Raw genomic sequence first — 26,672 nt, 5'->3', positions numbered from 1 at the left:
ATTGAACGGTGTTATTGCAAACATGTAAAATGTAATGGGTACATCTAAAATTACTTTACAGAAAAATCCAGTCACCAAAATCCATAAGCTTTTTCAAAAGTTTTTTGTTTTGCATTTCTTAAAAAAATCCCCGGCGATCCTGCCATGAGACCTTGTTCAAGCACTTCCTGTTATAGGTTGACAACACTCCCCATCTCCCAATTGTTCTCCTGTGTTGTCACCCTGACACACATGCCCCCTGGTGGAGACTACCTGCTGCTGTGCTGCCGCCCTTTATGCAGACATGGTCCATGGCTGTCACTATCGGGAAGCCAGTCCACAGCAATGATGTACAGCTGATGCTGGAGTGGGCGCCTATAGAGAAGTGGCTGAAGGAGATTAGCAGCACTGAGATGTGGGAGGAAAAAAATTATATATATTATATTTATATATTTTTTTTAAGTTTCTAATGCAATGTCCACAGAGCAATCTAATTGTCCTCCAGTTAGGGCTTAGATCTCATTCAAGACAAACTGCAATGATCTTTGCTTTGTGGAAATAGATTGCCTTGCCCCTTGGAGGACCCTGCGCAGCCTTTTTTCAGCATTGTCGCTGTACGTCTTTCAAATTACAAAGTGTCTCACGCATCCAAATTTAGCCTCACTTCCTCTGCTGCTGTGTTATTTAGCTGCCCGTATAATCGCTACTTTGTTTCTCTCCCTCGCCAGTTGTATCGCTGCACAGGGAGAGCGTGTCTGTAATTCCGACCGCTCCGAAGGGTTACCCTTCCTCATAGACTCAGTCATTGGGAGGGGGTGATAACCGCTCAGCCTCTGGCCATCCGCACTTCTCTATGTGCCATCCATACAATGTAATCGGTGTGTTGGCATCGCAGCCCTTCTATGGGAGCTTAGAAGGTAAGTGCATGAGTGCTTTCCCTACCGATCGGCCAGTTTGTGGTAGGAGGGCTGCTGGTGACAGATTGTGCATGGCGTGATTCTTTCAGTCACTTGGCTTCAGCTTGTGTTGAATCTGTTTTTTATTTTTTTTGCTGTGTAACGAGGGTTCAGTAATAACTTTTGTTATGTACTTAAAATGGATGTGAACCCTAACGGCGAACTTCTCGTATTTTGGTCTGTTAAATATCTCATTGAAAGTGTTTTTTGTTATATCTGTTCAATAAAAAATGCCTTTTAAACTTGCCAGAAGTGTTACTAAACCCACAACAGTAAAATCAGTCTGTATATGCAGTAAAGCATGCTCGTTATACTCACTGTGGAGCTTAAGGGGTTAAACCTCTGCATTGTGTTAAAAAAAAAAAAAAAAAAAAAGGCGGTCTTCTCTGATTCTCCCCCTTTTCCACTGTCACCTGATAATTTCCTGATAAGTCTATGGAGTCAGGCTGCACATGCTCAGTTTGGTGTGTACTGCTGGAGAGGTTTTTTTGTTTTTCTTGGGGAGAGTGCATGTGCTTAGCACAGGGCCAATTAGCACTGTGGAGACAGAGGGTCAGGGGTCTTGCAGTCTCATAGGACAGTCAAACTCCTCCTCCAAGCTTTAACCAGTGTTTGGCCAGACGCTGATAGAAGTCACAATACTGCTGATGAGAAAAGGTACTTGGCATATTATACTAAAATTGCATTTCCATGTTCTGTGTACTGTGGGAGACCAGATAGGGTCCTGGGCTTAGTAATACTTGGTGGTCAGCAAAGCTCATGATCCCTACTGATTTGGAGATTTATGTATTGCATATATATTGTAGATTCACATCTGTCCCTGCCCTCAAGGAAAGGACATTCTAAGGTCTCTAACTCACATTCATACATACACATACTAGGGCCAATCTACTTACCAGCATGTCTTTGGAGTGTGGGAGGAAACCTTCACATAATTTTTTTTGAGGCACCTGAAATGTATTTACCCGATTTTAAACTGAAAGCTGAACTTAAGGAATAATTTTTATTGCATACTTTCCTGCAGCTTGGACCATGTAAGTATGCATATCATATACCTTGGGGGCTGCTGGGGAGGCTGTCTGTCACTGTATTAGTCATTAGTACTACAGTGATGGCTGCGATTTTTCTGGGTCCTTTGCCGGTAGCTTACCCTCTAAAAACCGACCAGAGGGAGTCAGTCACTTGCTGGGCACTGCCGCCATTCACAGAACTCCTTTTTGTATTTTAAATTTTTTCCTTCTTTCATTGAATGCAAGCCATTCTGATTGGCGAGTTAGGGGTTATGGCGTCACCACCCTCCTCTCTCCACCTCGCCCAATCAGAGAACGCCTTGTATTTCTTTTAAAAAAAAATGGCGAGAGTGGTGAGAACGTGACCCCCCCCCCCCCCCCCCCCCCAGCCAGTGTGCAGAGGAGAAGACACTCCGCACAGGACCGGGAAAATCATCACTATAACTGTAGTAGTGCTTACTACTACAGTAAGCCTAGGTTTCCACTATTGCAACCTAAAAGCAGCACGATTTTGCCATGTTTTTTTGCCGCGATTTTGATAGGACTTGAAGCAGTGCTTGTGTATTCTTGATGTCTATGAACCTCAAGTCGCATTAAAGTCAGACCAAAGTAGTGCAGGGACTACTTTGAAGTCGCTCAGATATGAACGGTACTCATTGGAAATCATGGGGTATGACTTGTCATGTGACTTTGCAGTCCCAAGTCGCATGACAAGTTGCACAAGTGAAAACTGAGCCCAATTGTCACCTCACACAGGCATTGCCCAGTGTGACTGGTTCCCTTCAGTGCTCTTGCTGGCGCTGGCAGCTCAGTCCCCCTGTACAATGCAAGACAATCAGTCCTGCTTTTTAAGTAGTACCCTGGACAAAAATGAGCACCTAACCCTTGCAGTGGGGAGCCCTGCTGAAAGAATAATATTTTCCTATTAAAGCTTGTAATCCTAATATCTCACTATTGTGCGCTCACTGGAATTTCCCTTTAAAAGGCAGTTTGCCATTTCCCTTTAAAAGGCAGTTTGCCATTTCCCTTTAAAAGGCAGTTTGCCATTTCCCTTTAAAAGGCAGTTTGCCATTTCCCTTTAAGAGGCAGTTTGCCATTTCCCTTTAAGAGGCAGTTTGTCAGCACGGCTCTGTCATTTAGAAAATTGTATGTTGGGTGCAGAGCAGCGTCTGTCTTCTCCCACGCAGCTTTGCCCGCTGGCCGCCTGGCAGAGGGGAGCAGATTGTCTCCATATGGCAGAGGAGGTCACGGCACTCTCTGCTTCAACGTCGGCCCTGTCAAAGTTCATGTCAAACTTTCCTGCAGAGATTCTTTCTTTTCAGTTGCTGTTTGGGTGAGTCTGCAGCCATGGGGTCAGGTGCAAGGGTGTAGACTTAGGGACTGTACAGAGAGCGCCCGTAGACAGCAGTGCCTGTCTTTTTGCAATTATCTCCTAAACCGTGTAGGTTTAGGAGATATTTCATGGACCTACAGGTAAGCCTTAATCTAGGCTTACCTGTAAGTCAAAGTGGGTCTGTAAGGGTTTACAACCACTTTAAATTCCAATCCAGTGACTTTGCCTAGGCTGAGATGCTGCCTCCTGCCTCTCCTCTCCTTCAGTGATCACACTGCAATGTGGAAACTTTATAGCAAGGCACAAGGTGAGAGGCTGCAGCGGGGGCTGATCTGTGTCAGACATTTGTGAACACCATCCAGAGCTGCACAGTTACCAGGATTTTTTTTTTTAATGACTGTGTGTCATCTGAGCCGACATCAGTCCTGGAAGTAGATGGTGACCCTGGATGATGCCTGAGCAAAGATGGTAGGGTCCAAGAAGGGCAGATGAAGGCATGGTCAGGGGAAGTACTGTGATCTGTATTAGAGATAATAAATCACTGGAAGTGTTGCACCACATTACTTATAATGAATGTGCTTAATATGGAGAAAAAATGATCTGATGGTAGGTCAATAAGCAGGAATCTATATCAAAAGGTATACCACGCTGTTGCTCTAAAATAAAGTAGATAAAGCACCCAGCACAGCCAAAGGCAAATGGCAAAATGTAACCCAAAAATAAAATGCAGCGCTTACATATACAGTTGAAAAACAATATATGCATGACCAAATATAACACAATATTAGTGTGAAAACACAAGCGAGATGTAAAAACAAAAAATGAATGACTCATTTAATGTCCACCAATGTGAAAAAAGTGTACAAAACAGGAGGGGAAGGCTTGAGTCAAAAAGTCCTGCTGTCAATAGCCGCTGTCAGTAAGTTGACATCATAGAGGCGTCGGTGAAAACATGACGAAGGAGATCTTGCAAGAGGAACCACCACCAATTGTTTGAAGGCTTACCAGGAACAGTGGACTTAAAGGGACATATATACCTCTTAAGTCATGCAGGCTTGTGGTGATCATCACCGTTTTAAAGTGGAAACAATCACAGATCCAGGTCACCACGATCACAATTCTGGGTCTAAACTGTGCTGGTCATCGGCAAGTTCACATGGAGGGAAGGAGGACCAAAGGATATCCACGTACTCACACGATGACGCCAAAAATGAGAGAGGTCTCGCATAGTGTGATATTATTTAAAAAATAGATTTTAATAAAGGGGGTAAACAGGAACGCTCACATTTGAAATGTAGATAAAAGGCTCTTACAGAGACTTGGAATAGCGCAATGATGTTGGCAGGACTCAAACCGACGCGTTTTGTCTATTTGGACATCATCTGGAGTGTGTGTCCCTGCCACCAAGTATGCCAAGAATTGGCTAGTAGACTCATAATGTCTGTATACCCATTGGAGGAAAAAGCGTGCGATCCACACCTCACTGTGGTATGTACGTGTCAGGCATCACACGCAATCTCCTATGTACGAAGTGGGGAGGACGTACAGAGCCAAACCTCACTCTGAGCCACGGACGTCCGTCACATCTCCGATATCCACATCAGGAAGTGAGTGCAGGCCAAGCCTCGCTAAAGGATAGCGTAGGAGACCCAAACCCAGCACGTGAACGGAAGCCATGTAGTCTGCACGTTGCCAGCAGTCACATGGTCCAAATTCAACATTGTCTTGGTGACACACTGTCAACAACTGGGGATAACGGAAGTCTAACAGTGCTAATGACCGGATCAGAAATGACTTCAGACTGATCAATAATAAAGGAAGGAATCGTCTCTCGATCTCGATCTCTCGATCTCGATCTCGATCTCTCTCTCTCTCTCTCTCTCTCTCTCTCTCTCTCGATCTCTCTCTCTCGATCTCTCTCTCTCTCGATCTCTCTCTCTCTCGATCTCTCTCTCTCTCGATCTCTCTCTCTCTCTCTCGATCTCTCTCGATCTCTCGATCTCTCTCGATCTCTCTCTCTCTCTCGATCTCTCGATCTCTCGATCTCTCGATCTCTCGATCTCTCGATCTCTCGATCTCTCTCGATCTCTCGATCTCTCTCTCTCTCGATCTCTCTCGATCTCTCGATCTCTCTCTCTCTCGATCTCTCTCGATCTCTCGCGCGCTCGATCTCTCTCTCTCGCGCGCTCGATCTCCAAAAATAACATAAGTTTTACATCTTGAATAACATATTAAAATTAAGATGGGTAATACTAGGGCTGCAATTAAAGATTATTTTCATAATCGATTAGTTGACCGATTTTTTTATTTTTTTTTTTTTTTTTTAGATTAATCGGTTAATGACCTTTAAAAGTTTGGTGTATAATTTAGTTAATTCGTAAAGTTTAAAAAAAAGGAAATTTTATTCTTAAATACCTCTATGCAGTGGTAAATATAAATAACTATATGGTTAGAGAGCAAAATCTCTAATCCACTGAGATTAACAGACAGAAAAGATATACTGTATATACTATTAGAGGTTGAATCTGGTAAATATCATCAGACTCCGATCTTCTTTTTTTTTTTTTTTTTTTTTTTTTTAAAGTTAGCCTGTTTTGCAGACTTTCAAACAGAACTGTAATATATTATATGCTGGCCATAAAAAATTTAAATAAAAAAAAATGTAATTTTAAGAACGTTTGTTTCATTTTCGAATCGTTGGTGGTGTCAAATTTGATGTTCGTTTTCAACCACAGTGACAGCAAAATTTTAGAAATAGAAAACTTCTTGGTCAAAGGAATTTTCAGACAGTGCATGTGGTTTTTCGTTCAGAAATGACATTAATTTTAAAACGTAATGTTAAAAGCAAGTGAAAATTACAAACAACATTCTTTCATTCAGCGAGAGTATAAACAAATAATGCATTCTGTATGCAAGCCAATTAATTGGCTGGCCGATTAATCGATTATGAAAATAGTAATCGATTATTTTCATGATCGATTAGTTGTTTCAGTCCTAAACGATACCAATGGCAGAGTGAATGGAAATACCACATCCTCCTGTGGGATGGCACCATTGGCTCAATTCTTTTCAGTTCTCAACATGAATGACAGAGGAATTGTTTTGTTTTATGAATCCAGTCATAGTTAAATAAAATTTTTGGATCTAGAAATAGGACTCTGCGCATATCAGTTTAAGTTTAGCACTTCAAACCGAATGATCGTAATGGATTTATTCCCACTGACGGCTGCCATCACAAATCATGGCTACGTTCAGTTCCGAGAGGTCAGTTTCTGCGTTTACACCGGATCCCTTTACCGATATAGATACGTCTAAAATTCATGGTTTTAAGACAGAGGTTCTTAGAAAAGGGTTATGATCAAGGTGAAGTAGATCTTGATTTTTTCATAACGTTTTGCAAGTTGAACATCTTTACTCGCTGATAAACTCTGGCACGATTCTGATGAATCCTTCAAACGGTCGTTGCTAACATTTTCTGTACAACATAAGCAGATTAAATCTATTGTTGACCGTCATTGGAGTATGTTAAACGATCGGATTCTAGGTACATTACCTGAAAAAGCCAAGGTGATCTAAAGAGGTGCTCCATCTTTAAGGGTGATCTTACTCCTTAATGTTAACCCGCCCGTTCGAGCATCTTTCTTTCATAACCTGATTGTGCATTTCTTACATGGGTAATACCCAGTCTGTCAGTTTAATACTTGTGGAAGATGTACAACTAAACAGTTCACATCCACTATCACTAAACGCACATATCCCATTAAGACCCCTTTCACACCACACCGCCCATTGCGTCGGCGGTAAAACGCAGTTTTTTCCGGCAGATTTGTGGTGCATTTCGGCCACTAGCGGGCGCTTTTACCCCTCGCTAGCGGCCGCGAAAGGGTTAAAACCGCCGTCAATACCCCGTAATAGCGGCATTTCACACTACACACAATGGTTCAGCTTCTTTAGGGCGGATTGCAGGCGTTATTTCTAACACTATAGCGCCTGCAAAACGCCCTGGTGTGAAAGGGGTGTTAACATTTTTGCATGCGTGCTACCACTAATATTGTCTATTTGTTGACCTGCCTTTGTGGCAAACAATATGTTGGTCATACCAAACCTTCGTTTGCTGTTAAGGTCGCTGAACATATTACTAAGATTAAAAGTGGAAGCATCAAACGCACTGTCCCTAGACACTACCTTCAATTTCACAATCGAGATCCTAGAGGCACTGAGGTTTTAGTTATTGATATTCATTTCCCTCTGGAGTGTGGGGAGGGAGGCTACCACTAGGGGTCTCTAGACTCTAAAGGTTTTGGATCTATGAGTCTGAGTCCCACTCCCCACTTGGAATGAATGTGACGTTGGATGTCCGTGGCTCAGCGAGGTTTGGCTCTGTATGTCCTCCCCACTTCTCACATAGGAGATTGCGCATGACACCTGAAGTTGTGGATTGCACGCTTTTTCTTCCAATGGGTATACGGACATTATGATTCACTAGTACTAGCTATTTTCTTGGCATACTCTTTCGGATCATACATATTATAGTTAACCTTATCATTTAGGCTTCATATACAATGTTAAATTTCACAGACCGGAAGTGACACATTTTCATGCAGGAACTTCCGGTCGGTACACGAGTCACTTTGGGGCCACGTGATCTATATAAGCGCGGAGTTGGCAGCAGGGACTTGTACCCTAGATGACGTCTAAATAGACTAAACGTGTTGGGTCGAGTCCTACCAACATAATTGCACTATTCCATGTCTCTGTAAGAGCCTTTTATCTACATTTGAAATGTGAGTGTTCCTGTTTACCCTCCTTTTTTTTTTTTAACAATATCACACTGTGTAACCTTTTCTTTAATTTTTGTTTTCATCATGTGAGTACGTGTATATGCTTTTGGTCCTCATTTCCTCCCATGTGAACTTCATCCGTATATTTTACTGTGGACTTGGCGATGACCAGCACCGTTTAGCCCCAGAATTGTGATCGTGGTGACCTGGATCTGTGATTGTTTCCACTTTAAACTATGAATATCACCACAAGCCTGCATGACTTAAGAGGTATATGTCCCTTTAAGTCCACTGTTCCTGGTAAGCCTTCACACAATTGGTGGTTCCTCTTGCAAGATCTCCTTTCTGTCATGTTTTCACTGACTACTCCTGTTCCCATTGATGCCTCTGATGTCAACCTACTAACAGTGTCTATTGACGCCAAGACTTTTTGGCTCAAGCCTTCCCCTCCTGTTTTGTATACCTTTTTTCACATTGGTGGACATTTATTCATTCTTCTCTGCCCCATTACACTGCTGGTTGGTAGGAAAGATGCTCTTTACCTTGGTGGTTAGTGAAAGGCCCCATTACACTGCTGGTTGGTAGGAAAGATGCTCTTTACCTTGGTGGTCAGTGAAAGGCCCCATTACAATGCTCCTTGTATAGGGGCCTTTCACTGACCACCAACATTCTGCTGGTCCGTAGAAAAAATACTCCATACCTTAGAGGTCAGTGAAGGGGCCCCCCCATTACACTTCTGGTCAGTAGGAAAAATGCTCCTTATGACCGTGGTTACTGGGATGAATAACCCCTTACATGCATGTAAAAATATAATCTGTGCCACTAGTTACTTATGTAAAGGTCTGAAATTGCTGATTGTCCAAAGAACCTCCAACTCCCAGAGAAACCCCATTTGAGAGAGACTGTTCCAGCCCTTTCCCATTCTGTCCTAATCTAAGTTTGGGCTGTAGTTGCATTTTAAAATACATGTGTATAATTAGATGCAGGTTCTCTTCGGAGGCCAGAAAAGTGCCATTATGTGTTCACACGCTTGATCTGGCGCACATTGCGTTACTCTTGTAAAGCAGTTAATTGAATGGGGATTATTGGCAATCAGATGGAGGAGGGGAACTCTTTTGATGGCTGTTTCAGCTGCTACAAATTACAGAAGAACGTTGCGGCGGATTGTGGAGCCGTTTATAGTAATATATGGCTGTGAAGCCACCCAGGTTCCAGAGTGAACTTTGAACATTATCAAATTAGCAGCTACGTGCTGGGGAACAGAGGGGGCAGCACGGCATCTGATTGGTCAGCTTTATGTTTTACTGTCTTTCTTCTACAAGTCACTCTTATCGCTCCTTCCAGGCCTCTGGATTAAGAGCCATACCAGCCTTTTTTATATTTTGACAGAAGCTACACAATCCTATTTCTGTTCAGCTGGCTCAATTATTTGACATCTGTCTTTTATACTGAGCTGAGACTTGGCAGCTGAATGTAGAAATCAGGCTTGCAATGAAATGGTTTTTCTGTAGAGGTGGGGCTACTTGGGCCATTTTTTAGACTGTAGCAACATTTCTGTAGCGTTCTGATGTTCACTATTGGTCCTAATAACTGGCCAAAGACTGGGAAGTGACACAGAGCTTATTTATGTGCTGTGAAAGGTGTGGTCTCCCTTCCCACGCTGCACAGCTATTGTGCAGCAGGGATGGTGGGATAAGAGTAAATTGTGTTACAGCTCTTTGTGATTTCTTTACTTGGTTGGTTGGAGGTGCCATTTTTAGGCCCCCATGTTCACTACTTACTAATTACTAAACCCAGGACCATGCATTTGCTATATCTGGTCTCCCACAGAACATGGCAATGCAATTATTTTAGTAAATATAAACTGCTAAATACCCTTTTCTCATCAGCAGTATATAGCAGTCTTGTGATTTCTATGAGTGTCTGGTTAAAGCTCGAAGGAGGAGTTTTCATACTACTCTGACTCATAAGGCTGCAGGTCCCCCAACCCTCTGTCTGGCCCTGTGCTGATCACATGCACCCTCCCAAGAAAAAAAACTCTCTAGCAATACACAACAAACTGAACTCAACTCTGTTAGCATTCACACATAGGCCTTTAAGGTGCATTAGAAGAAGAGCGTTTCATACACTAAAAAAAAAAAAAAAAAAAAAAAAAACCTACACGTTCAGGAGAGGAGATTTTGAGCAGAAAAAAGTTTGATGCGTCTAAACGCTAGTTAAATTTTGAACGTTAATGCATTCCAAGGGGCATAATAAGACCTGCATATTGCACACACGCCTAAGCATGTGCAATATGCAGCTTTAGGCACATTTGTTCTCCTGCCATGTTTTCTTGCATTCAGATGAGTATAGCAGACAATTTATGTGCATCAGGCCTTAAAGGGGTAGGGCAGAAGGTTGTGTTTTTTTTTTTTTTTTTTTTTTTTTGTTTTTTATCCTATATGCATTAAGATTAAAAAGCTTTCTGTGTACAGCAGCCCCCCTAATACTTGCCTGAGGTCCCTCTCTGTCCAGCAATCTCCAGAAGTTTCTCAGCTGTCCAAGATTCTCCCTCCTTATTGGCTGAGACACAGCAGTGGCGCTGTTTAACTCTCGCTGCTGGCAATCAGTCAGCTAGCCAATCAGGGGAGAGAGGGGACGGGGCCAGGTCGGGGCTCTGTGACTGGACACAGGTAGCTGTGACTCGGCTCGGGTGCCCCATAGCAAGCTGCTTGCTGGGGGGGCACTGAACAGGAGGGAGGGACCAGGAGCACAGAAGAGGGACCTGAGAAGAGGAGGATCCGAGCTGTTCTGTGCAAATCCACTGCAACAGAGGAGGCAAGTATAACAGGTTTAGTTTTACAGGAAGAAAAGCAAGATTTTAGTCGCTTTAAGATGAAAGAGTAATTCCAGCCTAAATGGTTTAGATTTGGAGTGGCTCAACCCTCTGTAAGGATTTTATATCTGCCTCTGATTTCCTTGGAAAATGGAATTGTTGGTGTTTTTAGAAGTGGCCATTGCTTCAAATGTGAGCCACTTGCTCCCTGATATGTGGAAGTACTGGGAATTTCTCCTGAATGAAGGGTAGATGAGTGTGCAGCTGGTAGACCCACCATTACAATTAACCTATTGCTTTGTCTTTTGTACAGGTTCATTTTATTAATTTTATAAACCTCGTAACCACTTCAGGATATTAAATCTAGATAATTTTTTTTTTTTTTAAATGTTCATTTTATGTTTTAAGGAAGTAACTCCTACGTCACGGGTGCCACCAGTGGCATGCAAAGCCTCTTTTGCCGGCACTCGACTCCCTCCCCATCTGCAGAGCAGCGCAGGGAAGTGTCAGAGACAGATTCTGACGCACTAATACATTCCAATCTCAGAATTCCCTGTGCCACACTTGCACTGAGGGGAGGCACTGTGCCCCCCACACATTGTAAAAGATGGAAAACATTGTTTGGTTCTAACTTTGCTGTAGTTTCAATCGTCAGCTCTTGTGATGGGGAAGAGATTGGGTGCAGTTCTGCTAGGAGGGTGGTCGCTGATTCCAGGAGGAGGAGTTTTGTGATTGGCCATTACCAAAGGCAGTCACAGTCCTGCTAGCCCCATCCACCATCTGGAGTAAGATGACTCGCTTGGTTGCCACTATCGATCTCAGAAGGGATTTCACTGTGATTGAGAAAACCACAATCAGATGAATGTGTGTATGTATGTGTCACTACTGCACCCTCGGCTCTTCATCATCTACGACTACTACCAACCCCTGAACTTTGCGTCATTTATTCCTGAACCCCTTTGTGTCACTACTGACCCCCTGCACTCTGTGTCCCTTCAAGCCACAGCCAGTAGTCCTCGCAATGAAAATCGCGTCCAACTTTTGCTGCGGTGCTTCGCGCCACACTTTTCCTCAGCTGCAGGGGCTCAACAGATGATCTTGGACGCAGGCCCACTGCTTCCAGAAAATGCCCCTGATCTGAGCTCATTATTGCTCAGATTCTTGTATGTGACATCCCTTACAAGCACCTGGGCTGGATGTGGGAGGAGGATCAGCAGGATGAGTATGCCAGGACAGGTAGATGTGTCTTATCTCTGCTTCCTTGCACCACTCTGCATATCGTACATATCATAGATGAGAAGAGGGTACAGTGCTGGAGCAGGTGAGCAGGGGGGTTCAGTGGTGGCGCAGATGTGCAGGGGGGTGCAGTGGTGGGAGAAATGAGAAGGGGGTTAATCAGGGGGATAGGAGTGTGTGTGTGGGGGGGGGGGTACAGTTGTGGGGCAGATGAGCAGGGATTTGGTGGTAAGACAGATGCACGGGGGGGGGGGTTCAAATTTTTGGCCAGGTGAGAAGGGGGTTACAGTGGTGGGACAGATGAGCAAGGGGGGTTCAGTGTTGGGCCAAATGACAAGGGGGTTACAGTGGTGGGAAAATTTAGCAGGGGGGGTTCAGTGTTGGGGCATATGAGAAGGGGTTCAGGGCTGGAACAGAAGAGCTGGGGGTAAAGCAGTGGTGCAGATGTGAAAGAGTGCATTGGTGGGACAGATGATTAGGGAGTTAGAGTGGTGGGGCAGAAGAGCAGGGGGGTACAGGGGTGGGGCAGGTGTGCAAGAGGTACAGTGGTGGGTGAGATAAGGGGGTTCAGCGATGGGACAGAAGAGCAGGGGGGGTATAGTAGAAGGGTGGGGGGGGCGGCTCAGTGTTTAGCCAGATTAGAAGGGGTTATAAAAATGAGAATGGGGTTAGTGGCGCTACCTATATCCTAAAGGGTAATACCCAGATCGTTCATAGGGTGCGTCTCCACTGGTATAATAATATAATAATAATGGTATAATAATAATGTGTAGGTGTAAAACGTCCCTTATTGGCAAACCATACCCATAATAAAGTGCAACAAAATCAATAAAAATTATACTCCAGTAATTAGTCTCATCTGTGCTTATGTTCTGCCTCCCCTATCTAAGGGAGTAAACCTATACTAAATATTACTTTTTACTTTTAAACGTATAAAGTGCAAGTGCAGTAACCATAAGTTCATATAAACAGAACTTAAAGTAAACAATCCAAAAGATTAATGTGTGCTGAAAAAAAAATGCATGTCAAAGTCATTAGAAAAAAGTCTTTAAAAGGAATTCCAAAGTGACCAGTGCTTGTAAATGCAGAGATATCCAGGTGATTTTCGTGTTCCCCCTCCTGGGTCCACACTCACCAGCTCCACTCACCCCTGCAGGGGTATCTCGCATATAGGGGAGACTTTATAGGGTAGGCTCAGGTCCGGATGGTCCTTCCAAAGGCTGGTCAATCAGAAAGGATCCCTCCAAGCTCTTTGTTTTCACCCTCCGATATCCAGTACAAGGTGGTTCCTTCTATTACTTTTGAGTGGTTAGTTATGCAAAAAATGAGCTATAGGCTCCCATGGTGTAGTATTCAAAAATTTGGAAAAGTTTTTTATTTAAAGTTTAAAATTTATTAAAAACAATCAAAAAACAATTAAAAACATAATTTCCATTACACAGTAGGAAACTTCCCAAAATATCTACAGCTATGAGGGTAACGAATAGTCTCAGAGCCATGGTGGTTCACATGCAGCGTGCGTTCCAGCTGCGTTCCACAGGCTCAGCAAACGGCTATCATACCCGGAAGTGATGTGTATGCATGGCTCTGCTTAAATGGTAGAATGGGGGAGGCAGCACATATATTTTGGTACACTTGTGAAGCGCAGGTGACACTTTAATTTCGGGAGTATCATATTTTTATTACACTTTATTATGGGTATGGTATGCTAATACCAGTGGTGGGACATATGAGCAGAGGGGGTACAGTGGTGGGGCGGATGAGCAGAGGGGGTACAGTGGTGGGGCAGATGAGCAGAGGGGGTACAGTGGTGGGGCGGATGAGCAGAGGGGGTACAGTGGTGGGGCGGATGAGCAGAGGGGGTACAGTGGTGGGGCGGATGAGCAGAGGGGGTACAGTGGTGGGGCGGATGAGCAGAGGGGGTACAGTGATCTGAGGTGTGAGAGTGCAGGATGTTAATTTCTCACTACTTAAAGGGGAGGGCCAGCCGGGATTCTACGAATACTGTAGCTGCTGACTTTTAATAAGGACACTTACCTGTCTTGGGTGCCCGCAATGTCGGCCACCCTCGGCAGACCATCCCTCGGCTCTCGTGTCCCGGCGCCACCATTCCAACTGGCAGTGGAGCCTTGCGGCTTCACCCCCCATTTCCTACTGTGCATGCGTGAGTCGCACAGCACTTTGTGAATGGGAAGCACTGTGTTCTGGGACACGCACAGTTCCCAGAACACACTGCTCCCCATTCACTAGAAGACAACGTGAGGAGGAGAAGACTGAAGATCACTGCGGAATAGGAAGAGGCAGATTAAGACAATCTGCCTAGCAACAGGCATTTCTGGTAAGTTTTTAAAATGTGTTTTTATTTTTTATTTTTTTTTCCCCTCCAATTTTTTAGGAACATTTTTAGGCATTTTTTTTTTTTTTTTGCGTGGCCCTTCACTTTAACTACTTAAGGACCGCCTCCTGTGTATATATACATCAGTACTTTGAAGAGGGATATCTCGGTAACGGCAGCAGCTGCTGCCACAACCGAGATATCCCTCTTTACAGGAGGTGGTCCTGTTTATGATAATGGTGGTCTCCGCAGCGGGTTCACCGCGAGATCACCGCTATCGGAGGTGGGAGAGGTGCCACCCCCCTCCCGCCGCTCTCCCGCACCCTCCGCCTCTTATCAGAGCCGTCGGTAGCAGCGGAGGCGATTGGGTCCTTCATGTTGCTGGGTATGGAGACGAGTGAGGCTAAGATGGCCCCCACTCGTCTCTATACTATAGGAAGGAGGAAGCGACGTCAAAACGTCACTTCTGCCCATACCTCTTAAAGGAAAAATTTTTCAATGTCATTTTTATCAAATTACCGTATATACTCGAGTATAAGCCGAGATTTTCAGCCTCTTTTTTGAGGCTGAAAGTGCCCCCCTCGGCTTATACTCGAGTCATCGCCGTCTGACTGCTCGATCAGCGTATCGAGCAGACAGACGGCGGACATACTACAATTCGAAAGCCGCGCCTCCGCCTCCGCCTGTGATAGGCGGAACACTCAATTTCCCAGCAGTCAGTGTTCCGCCTATCACGGACATCCGCTCATCCTCGTACTACGGACGAGGATGAGACGATGTTCGTGATAGGCGGAACACAGGCTGCTGGGAAATTCAGTGTTCCGCCTATCACAGGCGAAGGCGGAGGCGCGGCTTTTGAATTTTAGAATGGCCGCCGAGGCGCCGACGAAGAGCGGCGATCCTGGCAAGGCACGGGACGGAGGCAAGGCAAGGCAAGGCACGGCACGGCATGGGACGGGACGGAGGCAAGGCACGACACGGGACGGAGGCAAGGAGGCAAGGCACGGCACGGGACGGAGGCAAGGAGGCAAGGCACGGCACAGGACGGAGGCAAGGAGGCAAGGCACGGGACGGAGGCTCGGGACACAGGCTCGGGACACAGGTAGGCTGGACACACACACACACACACACACACACACACACACACACACACACACACACAGGGATGGATGGATGGATACACACACACACAGGGATGGATGGATGGAGACACACACACACAGGGATGGATGGATGGAGACACACACACACAGGGATGGATGGAGACACACACACACAGGGATGGATGGATGGAGACACACACACACAGGGATGGATGGATGGAGACACACACACACAGGGATGGATGGATGGAGACACACACACACAGGGATGGATGGAGACACACACACACAGGGATGGATGGATGGAGACACACACACACAGGGATGGATGGATGGATGGAGACACACACACACACAGGGATGGATGGATGGATGGACACACAAACACACAGGGATGGATGGATGGATGGACACACACACACACACAGGGATGGATGGACGGACGGACACACACACACAGGGATGGATGGACGGACACACAGGGATGGACGGACACACACACAGGGATGGACAGGCATGTCTCACCCTCGGCTTATACATGAGTCAATAAGTTTGCCAGTTTTTTTGGGGGTAAATTGGGGGCCTCGGCTTATATTCGGGTCGGCCTATACTCGAGTATATACGGTACTTTTTATTTTTTGATTTTTTTTTTTTAAGTCCAAATATGAGATCTAAGGACTTTTTGACCCCAGATCTCATATTTAAGAGGACCTGTCATGCTTTTTTCTATTACAAGGGATGTTTACATTCCTTGTAAAAGGAATAAAAGTGATACTTTTTTTTTATTTTTTTTTTTAACAGTGTAAAAATAAATAAAATCAAGTAAAATAAGAAAAAAAAAGTTTTTAAAACACCTGTCCCGACGAGCTTTTGCGCAAAAGTGAACGCATACGTGAGTAGCACCCGCATATGAAAACGGTAGTTAAACCACACATGAGGTATCGCCGCTATCGGTAGAGCGAGAGCAATAATTCTAGCCATAGACCTCCTCTGTAATGCAAAACATGCAACCTGTAGAATTTTTTTAAATGTCACTTATGGAGATTTTTTGAGGGTAAAAGTTTGACGCCATTCCACGAGCGGATGCAATTTTGAAGCATGACATGTGGGGTATCAATTTACTTGGCGTAACATTTTTTCACAATGTAAAAAAAAATTGGGCTAATTTTACTGTTGTCTTATTTTTTATTTATTTTTTTTTATTCAAATTCTCTAGGGTGTTAGAAAAAAAACAATATGTAATGTTTGGGGGTTCTAAGTCATTTTATAGCGAAAAAAAACTGTTTTAAACATGTAAACACCAAGCCTGAAAAAGAGGCCTGGTCCTTAAGTTGTTAAGTCGTTTACAGCATTTAATTTCTAAAAAATCCTTTTCGTATTTGACAGTGTGAAGTTGACGTTTTTTGGTTATAAAATCGGCACGCTCAATTCCCTTGAACATTTTTCTGCACACTGTGCTCAAAAAGTTGCCTACCCATGTCTTGCGTCTGTCTCTTCCCGTGCCACTGTCAAAAAGTACATTGTGGAACAGCTATCATCATGCAACCGCTCCTGTATAAAATGACACTTTCATATAATCTGCAACTGTCATTGAGTAATACAACGTAACAATAAATTGTTGCATTGTAATTACGGTTAAATGTATGTATGCATGACTCAAGGGTGTGACCTTTTATCTTCAGAAGACCTTAAAGAAACCCACAAGTAAAATAAATGCATGTATAAATGTATTTTTTTTTTTTTATCTAATAAGGATGAACTCTGGTTTGGTCTGAACTTTGGCTGCCATTCCTGATCATTCAACTGTAGCCCGGGCATTCCTCTGGTCACAGCTGGCCATGTTAGGCCAATGATGTCACAAGCACTCTCGCCCCATTGCGTGAGGGTAAAGAATACCCTGGTCACAATGAATTGGGCGGTAGTAACAGCTTTTTTTTTTATGGATTTAGTCTGAAAAAAAGTTAGGACCAAACCAACCTCATCCTTACCATTTTAATGATGTATAGACATTTGGTTAACCCCAATCAGCCCTAATTAACTCCCCTCCCCCGATATAGTGTGTATGCATGTATCTCCCTATATCTCTATCCCCTATATTTATATCTCTATCCCCTGTATCTATCTATAGTAATACAAATTGTAATATATATTTCACATTTTTTTTCTGCTTTCAAAAGAAATCCCTTCTCGTTACGTGTTTTGCTTCTAAGCATTATTACCCCGTTCCCCTGGGTGTACAGCATACATACATAGGAGGGTCCTATTTACCGACACACGTGTTGCATGCATCCCTGTACTGTACAGTCAGTCCCATTTATGTCCTCTGGGACTCAGCAGCTTCACTGACATGGCCGCTGCTCCCAACATGACATTGCAGCGGGTACGTAGCCCCGAATACAGACAGTGTGCATTTGGGGCCGTGCACCCCACATGGATGTCAAATGTGTAGCAGCGGTCGCGTGCGCACAATAGCTGCGTCACAATTGACATGAATAGGACTGATGCTACAGGGATGCATAGAACACCTGTGCATCCCCTGGTGGGTAACCACAGCCCTTACACAGGCATGTATGCATTTTTGTGCATTCCGGTTTGACAGTCCATTTATTTAATGGGCTGCTCTTAGGCAAGGGAACATGCATAAAGTAGTGTAAGCGCTACTTTTACAAAGCGTGCTGCACCAAACTGCATGATATTGCAAAACAATGCAGTTTGGTGGTCCCAAACGCACTGCGATTGGGGTGCCATTAATATGTAATGGTGCCCATGCACATATAGCAATATAGTTCCTGTTCAATGAGAGACGTGTGTATGGAAATGTGTTTTTGGCATCTGATTTTATTTATTTTTTTTTTTTTTTTTTCGCATCATGCACGACTTTTGCCAAAATAATATTTCAAAAAAACATATGTATCGTAAGGCCCATACTGGAAATCAGAAAATTGCCGTGGTCTATATGGGGTATAAAGGTACGAGAACTGAAGTGGTTAAAAAAACCTGTCTTGCATATTTTTTGGGCTTTTAGCAGTGTGCCACCATGCTCGGTCATGTTACAGATGACATCACTGTTATTTAAAGACCTTAGCGTTGATCCAGCATACAAATACATAGGCAGTAGCCCTCATTAAGTCGCCTGTTTTTAAACCTCTCGGCTCAGATGCCCTTTCAGCCGCCCTAAACCGATGGTTGCCCTCCGGCGCTGCGCACGCCTCTTCAGCAGATGCCGCCTCTCCCCGTGCTTTTTATGGAATTATCTCACTCGTCTGACCGGTTTGGCTGGTCCCTGCATAGTGTCATCTTTTTTAATGTAAAGTTTGTCCCGCAGCGCTGACGGGTAATCGAATCACCGGTGCAGTGAGCGCGGAACGTTTGGATGAACTTTGGCTGGGGATTGTCCAATATGTCTAATGAAGCATTGAGCGTTAACGTGATGTCTGCTGGTTGCGAACCTCAGCGCTGTGATCCTCTGGGGCGAAGAATAAAAATTGGGCTGGTTACCAAAATTACTAATTAAGACTGAGCCATTAGGAAGAGTTTCTTTTTCTGTGTAAATCTTTTCAGGATTGGCAGAGAAACTGTCGCCAGACACGTCATACCTCAGGGATCACAGAATTCTGTAAATTCTGGTGCCTATATCGTTACCTGTTTTCTGACACGGGTCAGCTCCTGCTGCAGTCTCTTGCCATGTTACTTGCTACAAAGTTATGATGTACAGTCTGATCACTGGGGGGAGAGGAGACTGAGGAAATGCTTCCTCCTGCCTGCAGCAATCTGATGGCATCATCTCAGCCTAGGCAAAGGATGGTTTTAAACAATACAAGGTGGGAGTTTTTCTGAAAAGTGATGCTAATGCTGTAAGTGGTGACCTGTCCGCAATATGTTCGCTCTGGCTTATACATTTCCTGACCGGTCCACTTTAAAGTATATTCTACCTAAAATGTGTCTTCCAGCTAATTAAAGGCTGTTCAGAAGCTTCCTGACTCAGAATTTTGTTTGATGCCCTAAATATTGTAATAAACATTCCCCCTACTCACCGTCTTTTATATGGCGTAAGTGTGTCACGCCCGTTCATCAGTCTTTGGGTGTGGCACAAGCTGCATTTATAAATTAGATCTTGGGATACTTGAGTTGCTTTCTCCATTTGATGGAGACTGCACCCTATTGGTTCAGTGCAGGCCAGTAATGGCTAAGGCATGAGCTTATTTTTTCCTTAAATACATCAGTAGTGCTTACCAATTCAGTTATGCGAGGATTCTGGGAACATTTCTAGACGGTTTAATATATTTTCCCAGAATGAGCCCACAATACCTGGTCTCTCTGGCGTTCCCTACTCTGCTCGCCCTCATTGGGGATGACCAACCAAGCTCAGCATGGTCTTCAATAGGTTTCAACCTATTTATGATGGCTCCTTAGAATGGGTGGCGCTGGGAACCCTGGCATACAGAGTTCACCACTACAATCTCTGAAATATATAAGAATCTGATGATTGGTTTGACTTATCCGCCTCAAAGCAGAACTAAGATTTGCCTTGACTGGCCTTTTGAAAGGACCTCTCCACCCAAAATGTCGTTTTTGATAAATGCCGGAGACTTAAAGTAGAACTTCAATGAACATTGACTCCTTTTAATCCTTATACTTCTGGCATTTTGTAAATAGGTTGGAAAGTATATTATATCGTTTTAAATTTTTCAGGAGGGGTTTTCTCAGCTAAGCACAGCCTCCTGTCTACATGCCTGAGCTATGGTCAGAGGAATTCCAGGAAGTTAGGATACTTTCACACTGAAAGCGACTGACATTAGCATTAAAGCGCAGTTTTGGCGGCAATTTTTGCCAGCTAGTGGGGTGCTTTTAACCCCGCTAGCAGCCGAAGCAAGGGTTAAAGAGGGAGTAAAGGCTATTTTTTTAAATTGTATTTTTTTTTTTAAATGCAACCTGCAAGGCAAAGGCATAATGAGCTAGTATGCATAGCATACTAGCTCATTTTGAATAACTTACCTGAGAACAAAGCCCCCGAATCGGTCCTCCTCCTTTATCTTCGCTGCTGCCATGTATCCCAGAGTGACTTCCGGGTCTCGCTGCTCCGGTGCTGTGATTCGCTGGAGCCGCGATGACGTCACTGCCGCGCATGCGCACGGGAGCCGACACGAGCGCCATATCACCGTGATCTGCGGCGTGCTCAGTGCGCCTGCGGGCCGCTGTCTACGGTGCATGCTGTCTTTTTGTAAATATCTCCTAAACCGTATAGGTTTAGGAGATATTTCTTGGACCTACAGATAAGCCTTAATCTAGGCTTACCTGTAGGTCAAAGTGGTTTGTAAGGGTTTACAACCACTTTAAGTGCCTGTGTTGCGGCGCTACCGAAGTGATTTGCAGGCGCTTCGGCAGTGCTGCCCATTCATTTTAATGGGCAGGGCGTTTTGGGAGTGGTGTGTACACCGCTCTCGATCCACTCCAAAGATGCTGCTTGTCTGACTCTTTTTTTTTCCTGTCCCGCAAGCGTACCGCCCCAGTGTGAAAGCACCCGGTCTTTCACCCTGGAGAGGCACTTTGCAGGTGTTATTTTTAGTGCTGAAATGCCTGAAAAGGGTCTCAGTGTGAAAGGGGTCTAAATGCTACATGACTTATCTGCCATTACTCAAGATGGCCACAGCTAGAAATGCTAAGACAGTGTTTCTCAAAAAGCATGGAGACATGGATGCATGGGGGAGTTTGTGTTGAATATTAAAAGCATGCCTTAAGCTGGCCATACACCTATAGATTATCTGCTGATTTTCTATGGTTAGATGGAAAAATTGCAACAGACTTCTCCACGTTCGCTAAACTGTGTGGATGGAGGAATCTCCCACTTTTTCCATCTAATCATAGAAAATCTGCAGATAATCTATAGGTGTATGGCCAGCTTTAAATAGTACTCAGGCACGGTGGTTAGCTCTATATAAGTGAGTTCAAGGGCCTGCACACCTGCTGTGTCCACTATGAGTGTTTCCTACCATCCCTGTGCTCAAGATCCAAGGTCTGCATATATGCTTTGTCAAATATGAGGTGTTCCCAAATCCCTGGGTCTGTACCTGGGTTTTTATACCTGCTATGCTGATTTGAGGGGCTCCATCCATCCCTGTGTTGAGGTCTGAGGTCCCAAGTATGAACCTGTGTTCATTATGAGTCTACACGCCTGCTGTCCCAAACCCCACAGTGGTTGCCTACTGGATCTTTTTATGCTATATTATAGAGTATATGACCAGTTGATTGGGAACAACTAAAAAAAAGCTACAACAGGGGGGGCGCATGCGCGGCGCGGAACGAGGTAGCAGCTAAGACTAGGAGCTCCCGGGACAGAGGAGAATAATCAACACTCCCCAGGACAATTCGGACCGTTTACCGGCCCATAAATAACATCGCTCCCCTGCGGGACCACTTGTGCATGCCGACATCCAAGAAAGGCAAGCGGAAAACCGCTCAACGCTCTCTTACGGCCTACCTTCTGCGGACCACAGACAGACAGGACATGTCCCAAGATGGCGCCCAAACCCCCATGGTCGAGGAAGCCTCGCGGCCGGTGGGCTCGCTCAAAGGTATGAGTGACACTCACCTAACTAAAGCTGACCTGGAAGACAGATTATGGTGGAAACCTCCCAAAAACCACTATATACGTGATGTTAAAATGCGTGAAAAAAGAAAAGAGGATGTGTGTCTGTTGACTTACACCTCAACAATGTACATATGTATTGGAAAAATGGTGAATCAATCACATAAAAATAAACAATTAAAAATTAAAAATATTACTGTGCTCAAATAAAAAACATAAAAAACATATGTAAACCAATATCTGGAAAATCATATGCAAACCAATATGTTCAAAGTGACAATCAAAAAGCGTTTTGTGAAAGTACCCAGAAAAAAATAATAATAACAAAAAATCTTATGTCCAACAAAATTTTTTTTTCAAAGTCGCATCATCTGGTTGCTGGAAAAACGCATGGAACTTTCATCAAATGAGGAAGGTAGAGTAAAGTGACTAGTGCAGAAGGGTTAAATGCATTCCTCTCCGGTGCGCCACTCTGTGTTAGGAAAAAGGTATATATATGTGCTCACCAGACAAAAAACCCTCAATGGGTTAACCGAGCAGCCACAGTATGAGCCACTGTGCAGCTTTCTTTGGGCTCTGCTTCTGCTATGCTGGGGAGATGCTTTACACTTTTCCTTCCACAGATAGTCCGTTTAGCAATTGTACATGAAGGGAAACAGAAGTACAAACATAGTGCAATACTGTTGTTTGAACGTTTTTTGTTTATTAAGAAGTCAGGTTACTCACAATATCCAAAGAGACAAAATCTGGGCTCCAGATGACGTCGCTCTGACGAAACGCGTAGGGCGTGGCCTAGAACGTGCACCTTACACTGGTATACAAGCAGCAACGCCGGCGCGGCTAATTTTAAAGCGATTTTGTCTCTTTGGATATTGTGAGTAACCTGACTTCTTAATAAACAAAAAACGTTCAAACAACAGTATTGCACTATGTTTGTACTTCTGTTTCCCTTCATGTACAATTGCTAAACGGACTATCTGTGGAAGGAAAAGTGTAAAGCATCTCCCCAGCATAGCAGAAGCAGAGCCCAAAGAAAGCTGCACAGTGGCTCATACTGTGGCTGCTCGGTTAACCCATTGAGGGTTTTTTGTCTGGTGAGCACATATATATACCTTTTTCCTAACACAGAGTGGCGCACCGGAGAGGAATGCATTTAACCCTTCTGCACTAGTCACTTTACTCTACCTTCCTCATTTGATGAAAGTTCCATGCGTTTTTCCAGCAACCAGATGATGCGACTCTGAAAAAAAATTTTTGTTGGACATTATAAGATTTTTTGTTATTATTATTTTTTTCTGGGTACTTTCACAAAACGCTTTTTGATTGTCACTTTGAACATATTGGTTTGCATATGATTTTCCAGATATTGGTTTACGTATGTTTTTTATTTGAGCACAGTAATATTTTTAATTTTTAATTGTTTATTTTTATGTGATTGATTCACCATTTTTCCAATACATATGTACATTGTTGAGGTGTAAGTCAACAGACACACATCCTCTTTTCTTTTTTCACGCATTTTAACATCACGTATATAGTGGTTTTTGGGAGGTTTCCACCATAATTTGTTTTAAATTCTCCTGAGCACCAGCAGAGATAATAGATCATCTCACACTCATATATGATTTTAGTATTCACAGTGCACAAAAAGGTTTTAGCGCCAAAGCTTAATTTATATTTCAGATTTCTAACCTATTCCTATTTTTAGGGACAGGTCTCAAGCACAGGCAGCTTTAACCCCTTGAGTTCATTTTTTTCAATTTATCTTTATTTCACTTTATTTTTTTCCCTCGCCTGTGTGGCGAACGGGTGGAATTTGTCCATAGCGCAATCTTATCTATTTTTATTGCTGACCTGGAAGACAGCCTGTCTTCCATGTATGACAAGCTAGCCAAGAAGTTCCAAGCGGAGCTGCACAAATCCACGAGCATGCTATCGCAAGAAATGGCAGCCCTTGGTAATAGGACATTAACACTTTTCTCTGGCAGGGTAAGAGGCCCAGACTAGGGAGGCCACTATTACACCGACCACTTCTACAGGGCGGCTTAGGCCTCCCAGCTGTATGGCTATATTATTTAGCGGCCAGACTAGCCCAGACGGCTCAGTGGCATGCCCCTTCGGCTGGTATACCATGGTTGCAATTTGAGACTCAATCGTTGCGCCCTTATTTTCTCCCGGGCGTCCTGTGGCAGGAGAGTTTGCGTCCTAGGGACTTGGCCCCCCCTTAATAATATTGTGAGTGGCTCCCTCTACCTCTGGTCGCTGTATAGTACTAAATTTAAGCTGCGGCCCGATAGACCCACTATGGCATCGTTTTTGGGCGATAGGAGATTCCCCCTGGCATTTGGGTCTCCTGCCGCCTTTAGATGGTGGATCCATAAGTCCTTGATCACTCTACGGGCCTTATCTGTTAGACGGGGTGTCTTCACCTCCTCCTTTCAACTTCAATCACAACATGAGATACCTAGAGCGGAATTTTACAAATATCTTCAGATTCGCCAATTTTTTCAAACACATTATAGCTCCTCCCTCACCACCTCTAATACTCAATTTGAATCTTTATGTTATGGACACTCCAGAGACAGGGGTATTATCTCTATGGTTTACAAACATCTTCTGGAATCACTAATGCCAGAGTAGACCAGGGCGATGGGTCTCTGGGAATCTGATCTAGACAGAGTTCTCGCCTGATGAGTGGCGTAAGATGCTCGTGAATATGCATGGGTGTGCCAGATCAATGGCGGTGAAGGTCACTGTGGTGAAGCTTCACACCCGTTGGTACTTAACCCCGGATAGGATTCATAGATTTTACCCCACAGTTCCCGATCTTTGCTTTCGGGGCTGCCCGGAAACGGGCTCTCTGATCCATATTTTCTGGAGCTGTCCTCGACTCCAGGGGGTGTGGGATCATGTTCGCGCCACGGTGTCCTCCATTGTGGGTTCTGGGGTCAACTTATCACCTGTACACTGTTTATTGTTCGCTCCTATAACGGGGGTTCCCCGTCCCACCCAAAGGTTGATCAACACACTGTTCTGCGCTGTCCACTGGACGATTGCGCTCCATTGGCGCTCGCAGATAACCTCCTGGTCACAAGTCCTTGGTAGGATGGACGCTATCCGTCTAATGGAGCGTGTTCATCACACCATTATGGACACCATGCATATTCATACTGCTAAATGGGCCGACTGGCCAATATATTCCGGTCCCACGGGGGAGCCTTCTCCCGAACACCCCCAGTAGGTGATACAGCGGGGTCCGGACAGTCCTGCTGAACCCTTATATTACCGCGCTGGATGGTCTGTTCTCCCACCTCTTCGACCCAGGCCTATGACTAGCATCAGCTTGGAGCCAGGACTAAGGTTTATTCGCTGTTTGCCTGTGAAGTCAGCGGTCATAGTTATAGCACTGTTACATTTTACTGTTTCGTTTTGTTTTCTTTTGTTTTACTAGCCTTCTATTTTGTGCAAACTTGAACCTGATAAGCATCACCTGGTGCACACGGTCTAGGTTATATACGTAAATTACTTTTTTTTTTTTTGTAAATTTATTTTTATTAACAGTTTTTCAACACAAACAACACATATAACATATGACCCAGAACCCCCCCCCCCCCCCTCCCACCCATACCCCTGTGCAGCCCCCCAGTCAAATACAAATCACAGAACATATACATTAGTCGTATCCCTCAGAGAAAAACTGGCTCCCCAAAAAGTAATGATGCACCCTGACTCCGCATGTACAACAGAAAGACCCTTAGGTCTCATAGCATCAACCTGCCCCGTGCACCCATTGGCTATCCAGGAGTCCTCTCCCCACTCAGCAAACTAATTCAAAGTATCTTTGGCGTCCAGCCAGCCCTGCCACACTTTCTCAAATTTTTTGGAGCATCCCCTACTAAGGTACGTGGCCCTGTATAGTGGAAGTGCTTTGTTAATCAGGCTTTTCCAATAGGACACAGTAGGTGGTTCAGGCTTTTTCCAATATAGCAGGATGGCTTTACGCGCATAGAACAAAGACAGAGATATCATAGTCCTTTGTGCCCTTCTAGGAGCCAACTCCTCCACCAGCCCCAGCAAACAAACCGCGACCGTAAGAGGAATCGGCACCAAGAGGACTGTTTGTATGGTGTCCGTCACTCCCCTCCAAAAGTCCCTAATCTGTGGGCACTGCCAGAATATATGATCAAAACCAGCTTGGTCCTCCGTACACCTCCAGCACTCCGCCGCACCCGTACCATACATTCCAGCTAGCCTTGCAGGTGTGTAGTGTACCCTGTATAGAATTTTATATTGAATAAGTCTATCTCTGGCCGACACCAGAGTCTGGAAAGGATAGGCCCACATGTCGTCCCAGTCCTCCCCCCCAATGTCTGGCACCAAAGCGCTCCATGTGTCCCTACATTTTTGTACCACACTGGGTCTATCAATGAACAGCTCTTTGTAGACCGTGGACAAGGGCTTCAAAAGGTCCCCCGTCCGCAGCACTCTCTCCAGGGGAGACACACCCAGCTCCAAAGCATCAGAACCAAACTGGGTGA

At 44.5% G+C, this 26,672-nt stretch overlaps 1 protein-coding gene across 17 annotated transcripts in view; it reads left to right on the top strand.

Moving 5' to 3' along the window:
* Positions 1-746: 746 nt before the first annotated feature.
* The window catches only part of PPFIBP1 (PPFIB scaffold protein 1), a 158,227-nt gene continuing 132,301 nt past the window's right edge, over positions 747-26,672 (top strand). For 6 of the 17 annotated variants that reach the window (XM_077469028.1, XM_077469024.1, XM_077469027.1 and 3 more), the window contains exon 1: positions 747-896. The gene's annotated coding sequence lies outside the window, so the exon portion shown is untranslated. The remainder of the gene's footprint in view (positions 897-26,672) is intronic. The other 11 variants (XM_077469029.1, XM_077469030.1, XM_077469034.1 and 8 more) reach the window with 3 other exon arrangements.

This window comes from Lithobates pipiens, unplaced genomic scaffold, assembly GCF_037356315.1.
Source record: "Lithobates pipiens isolate NorthernLeopardFrog02 unplaced genomic scaffold, aLitPip1_a1.2 Scaffold_8, whole genome shotgun sequence".
Classification (NCBI taxonomy): Eukaryota; Metazoa; Chordata; class Amphibia; order Anura; family Ranidae; genus Lithobates; species Lithobates pipiens.
Note: the sequence above shows the minus strand (reverse complement) of the source record. Positions and strands in the feature narration are given on the sequence as shown.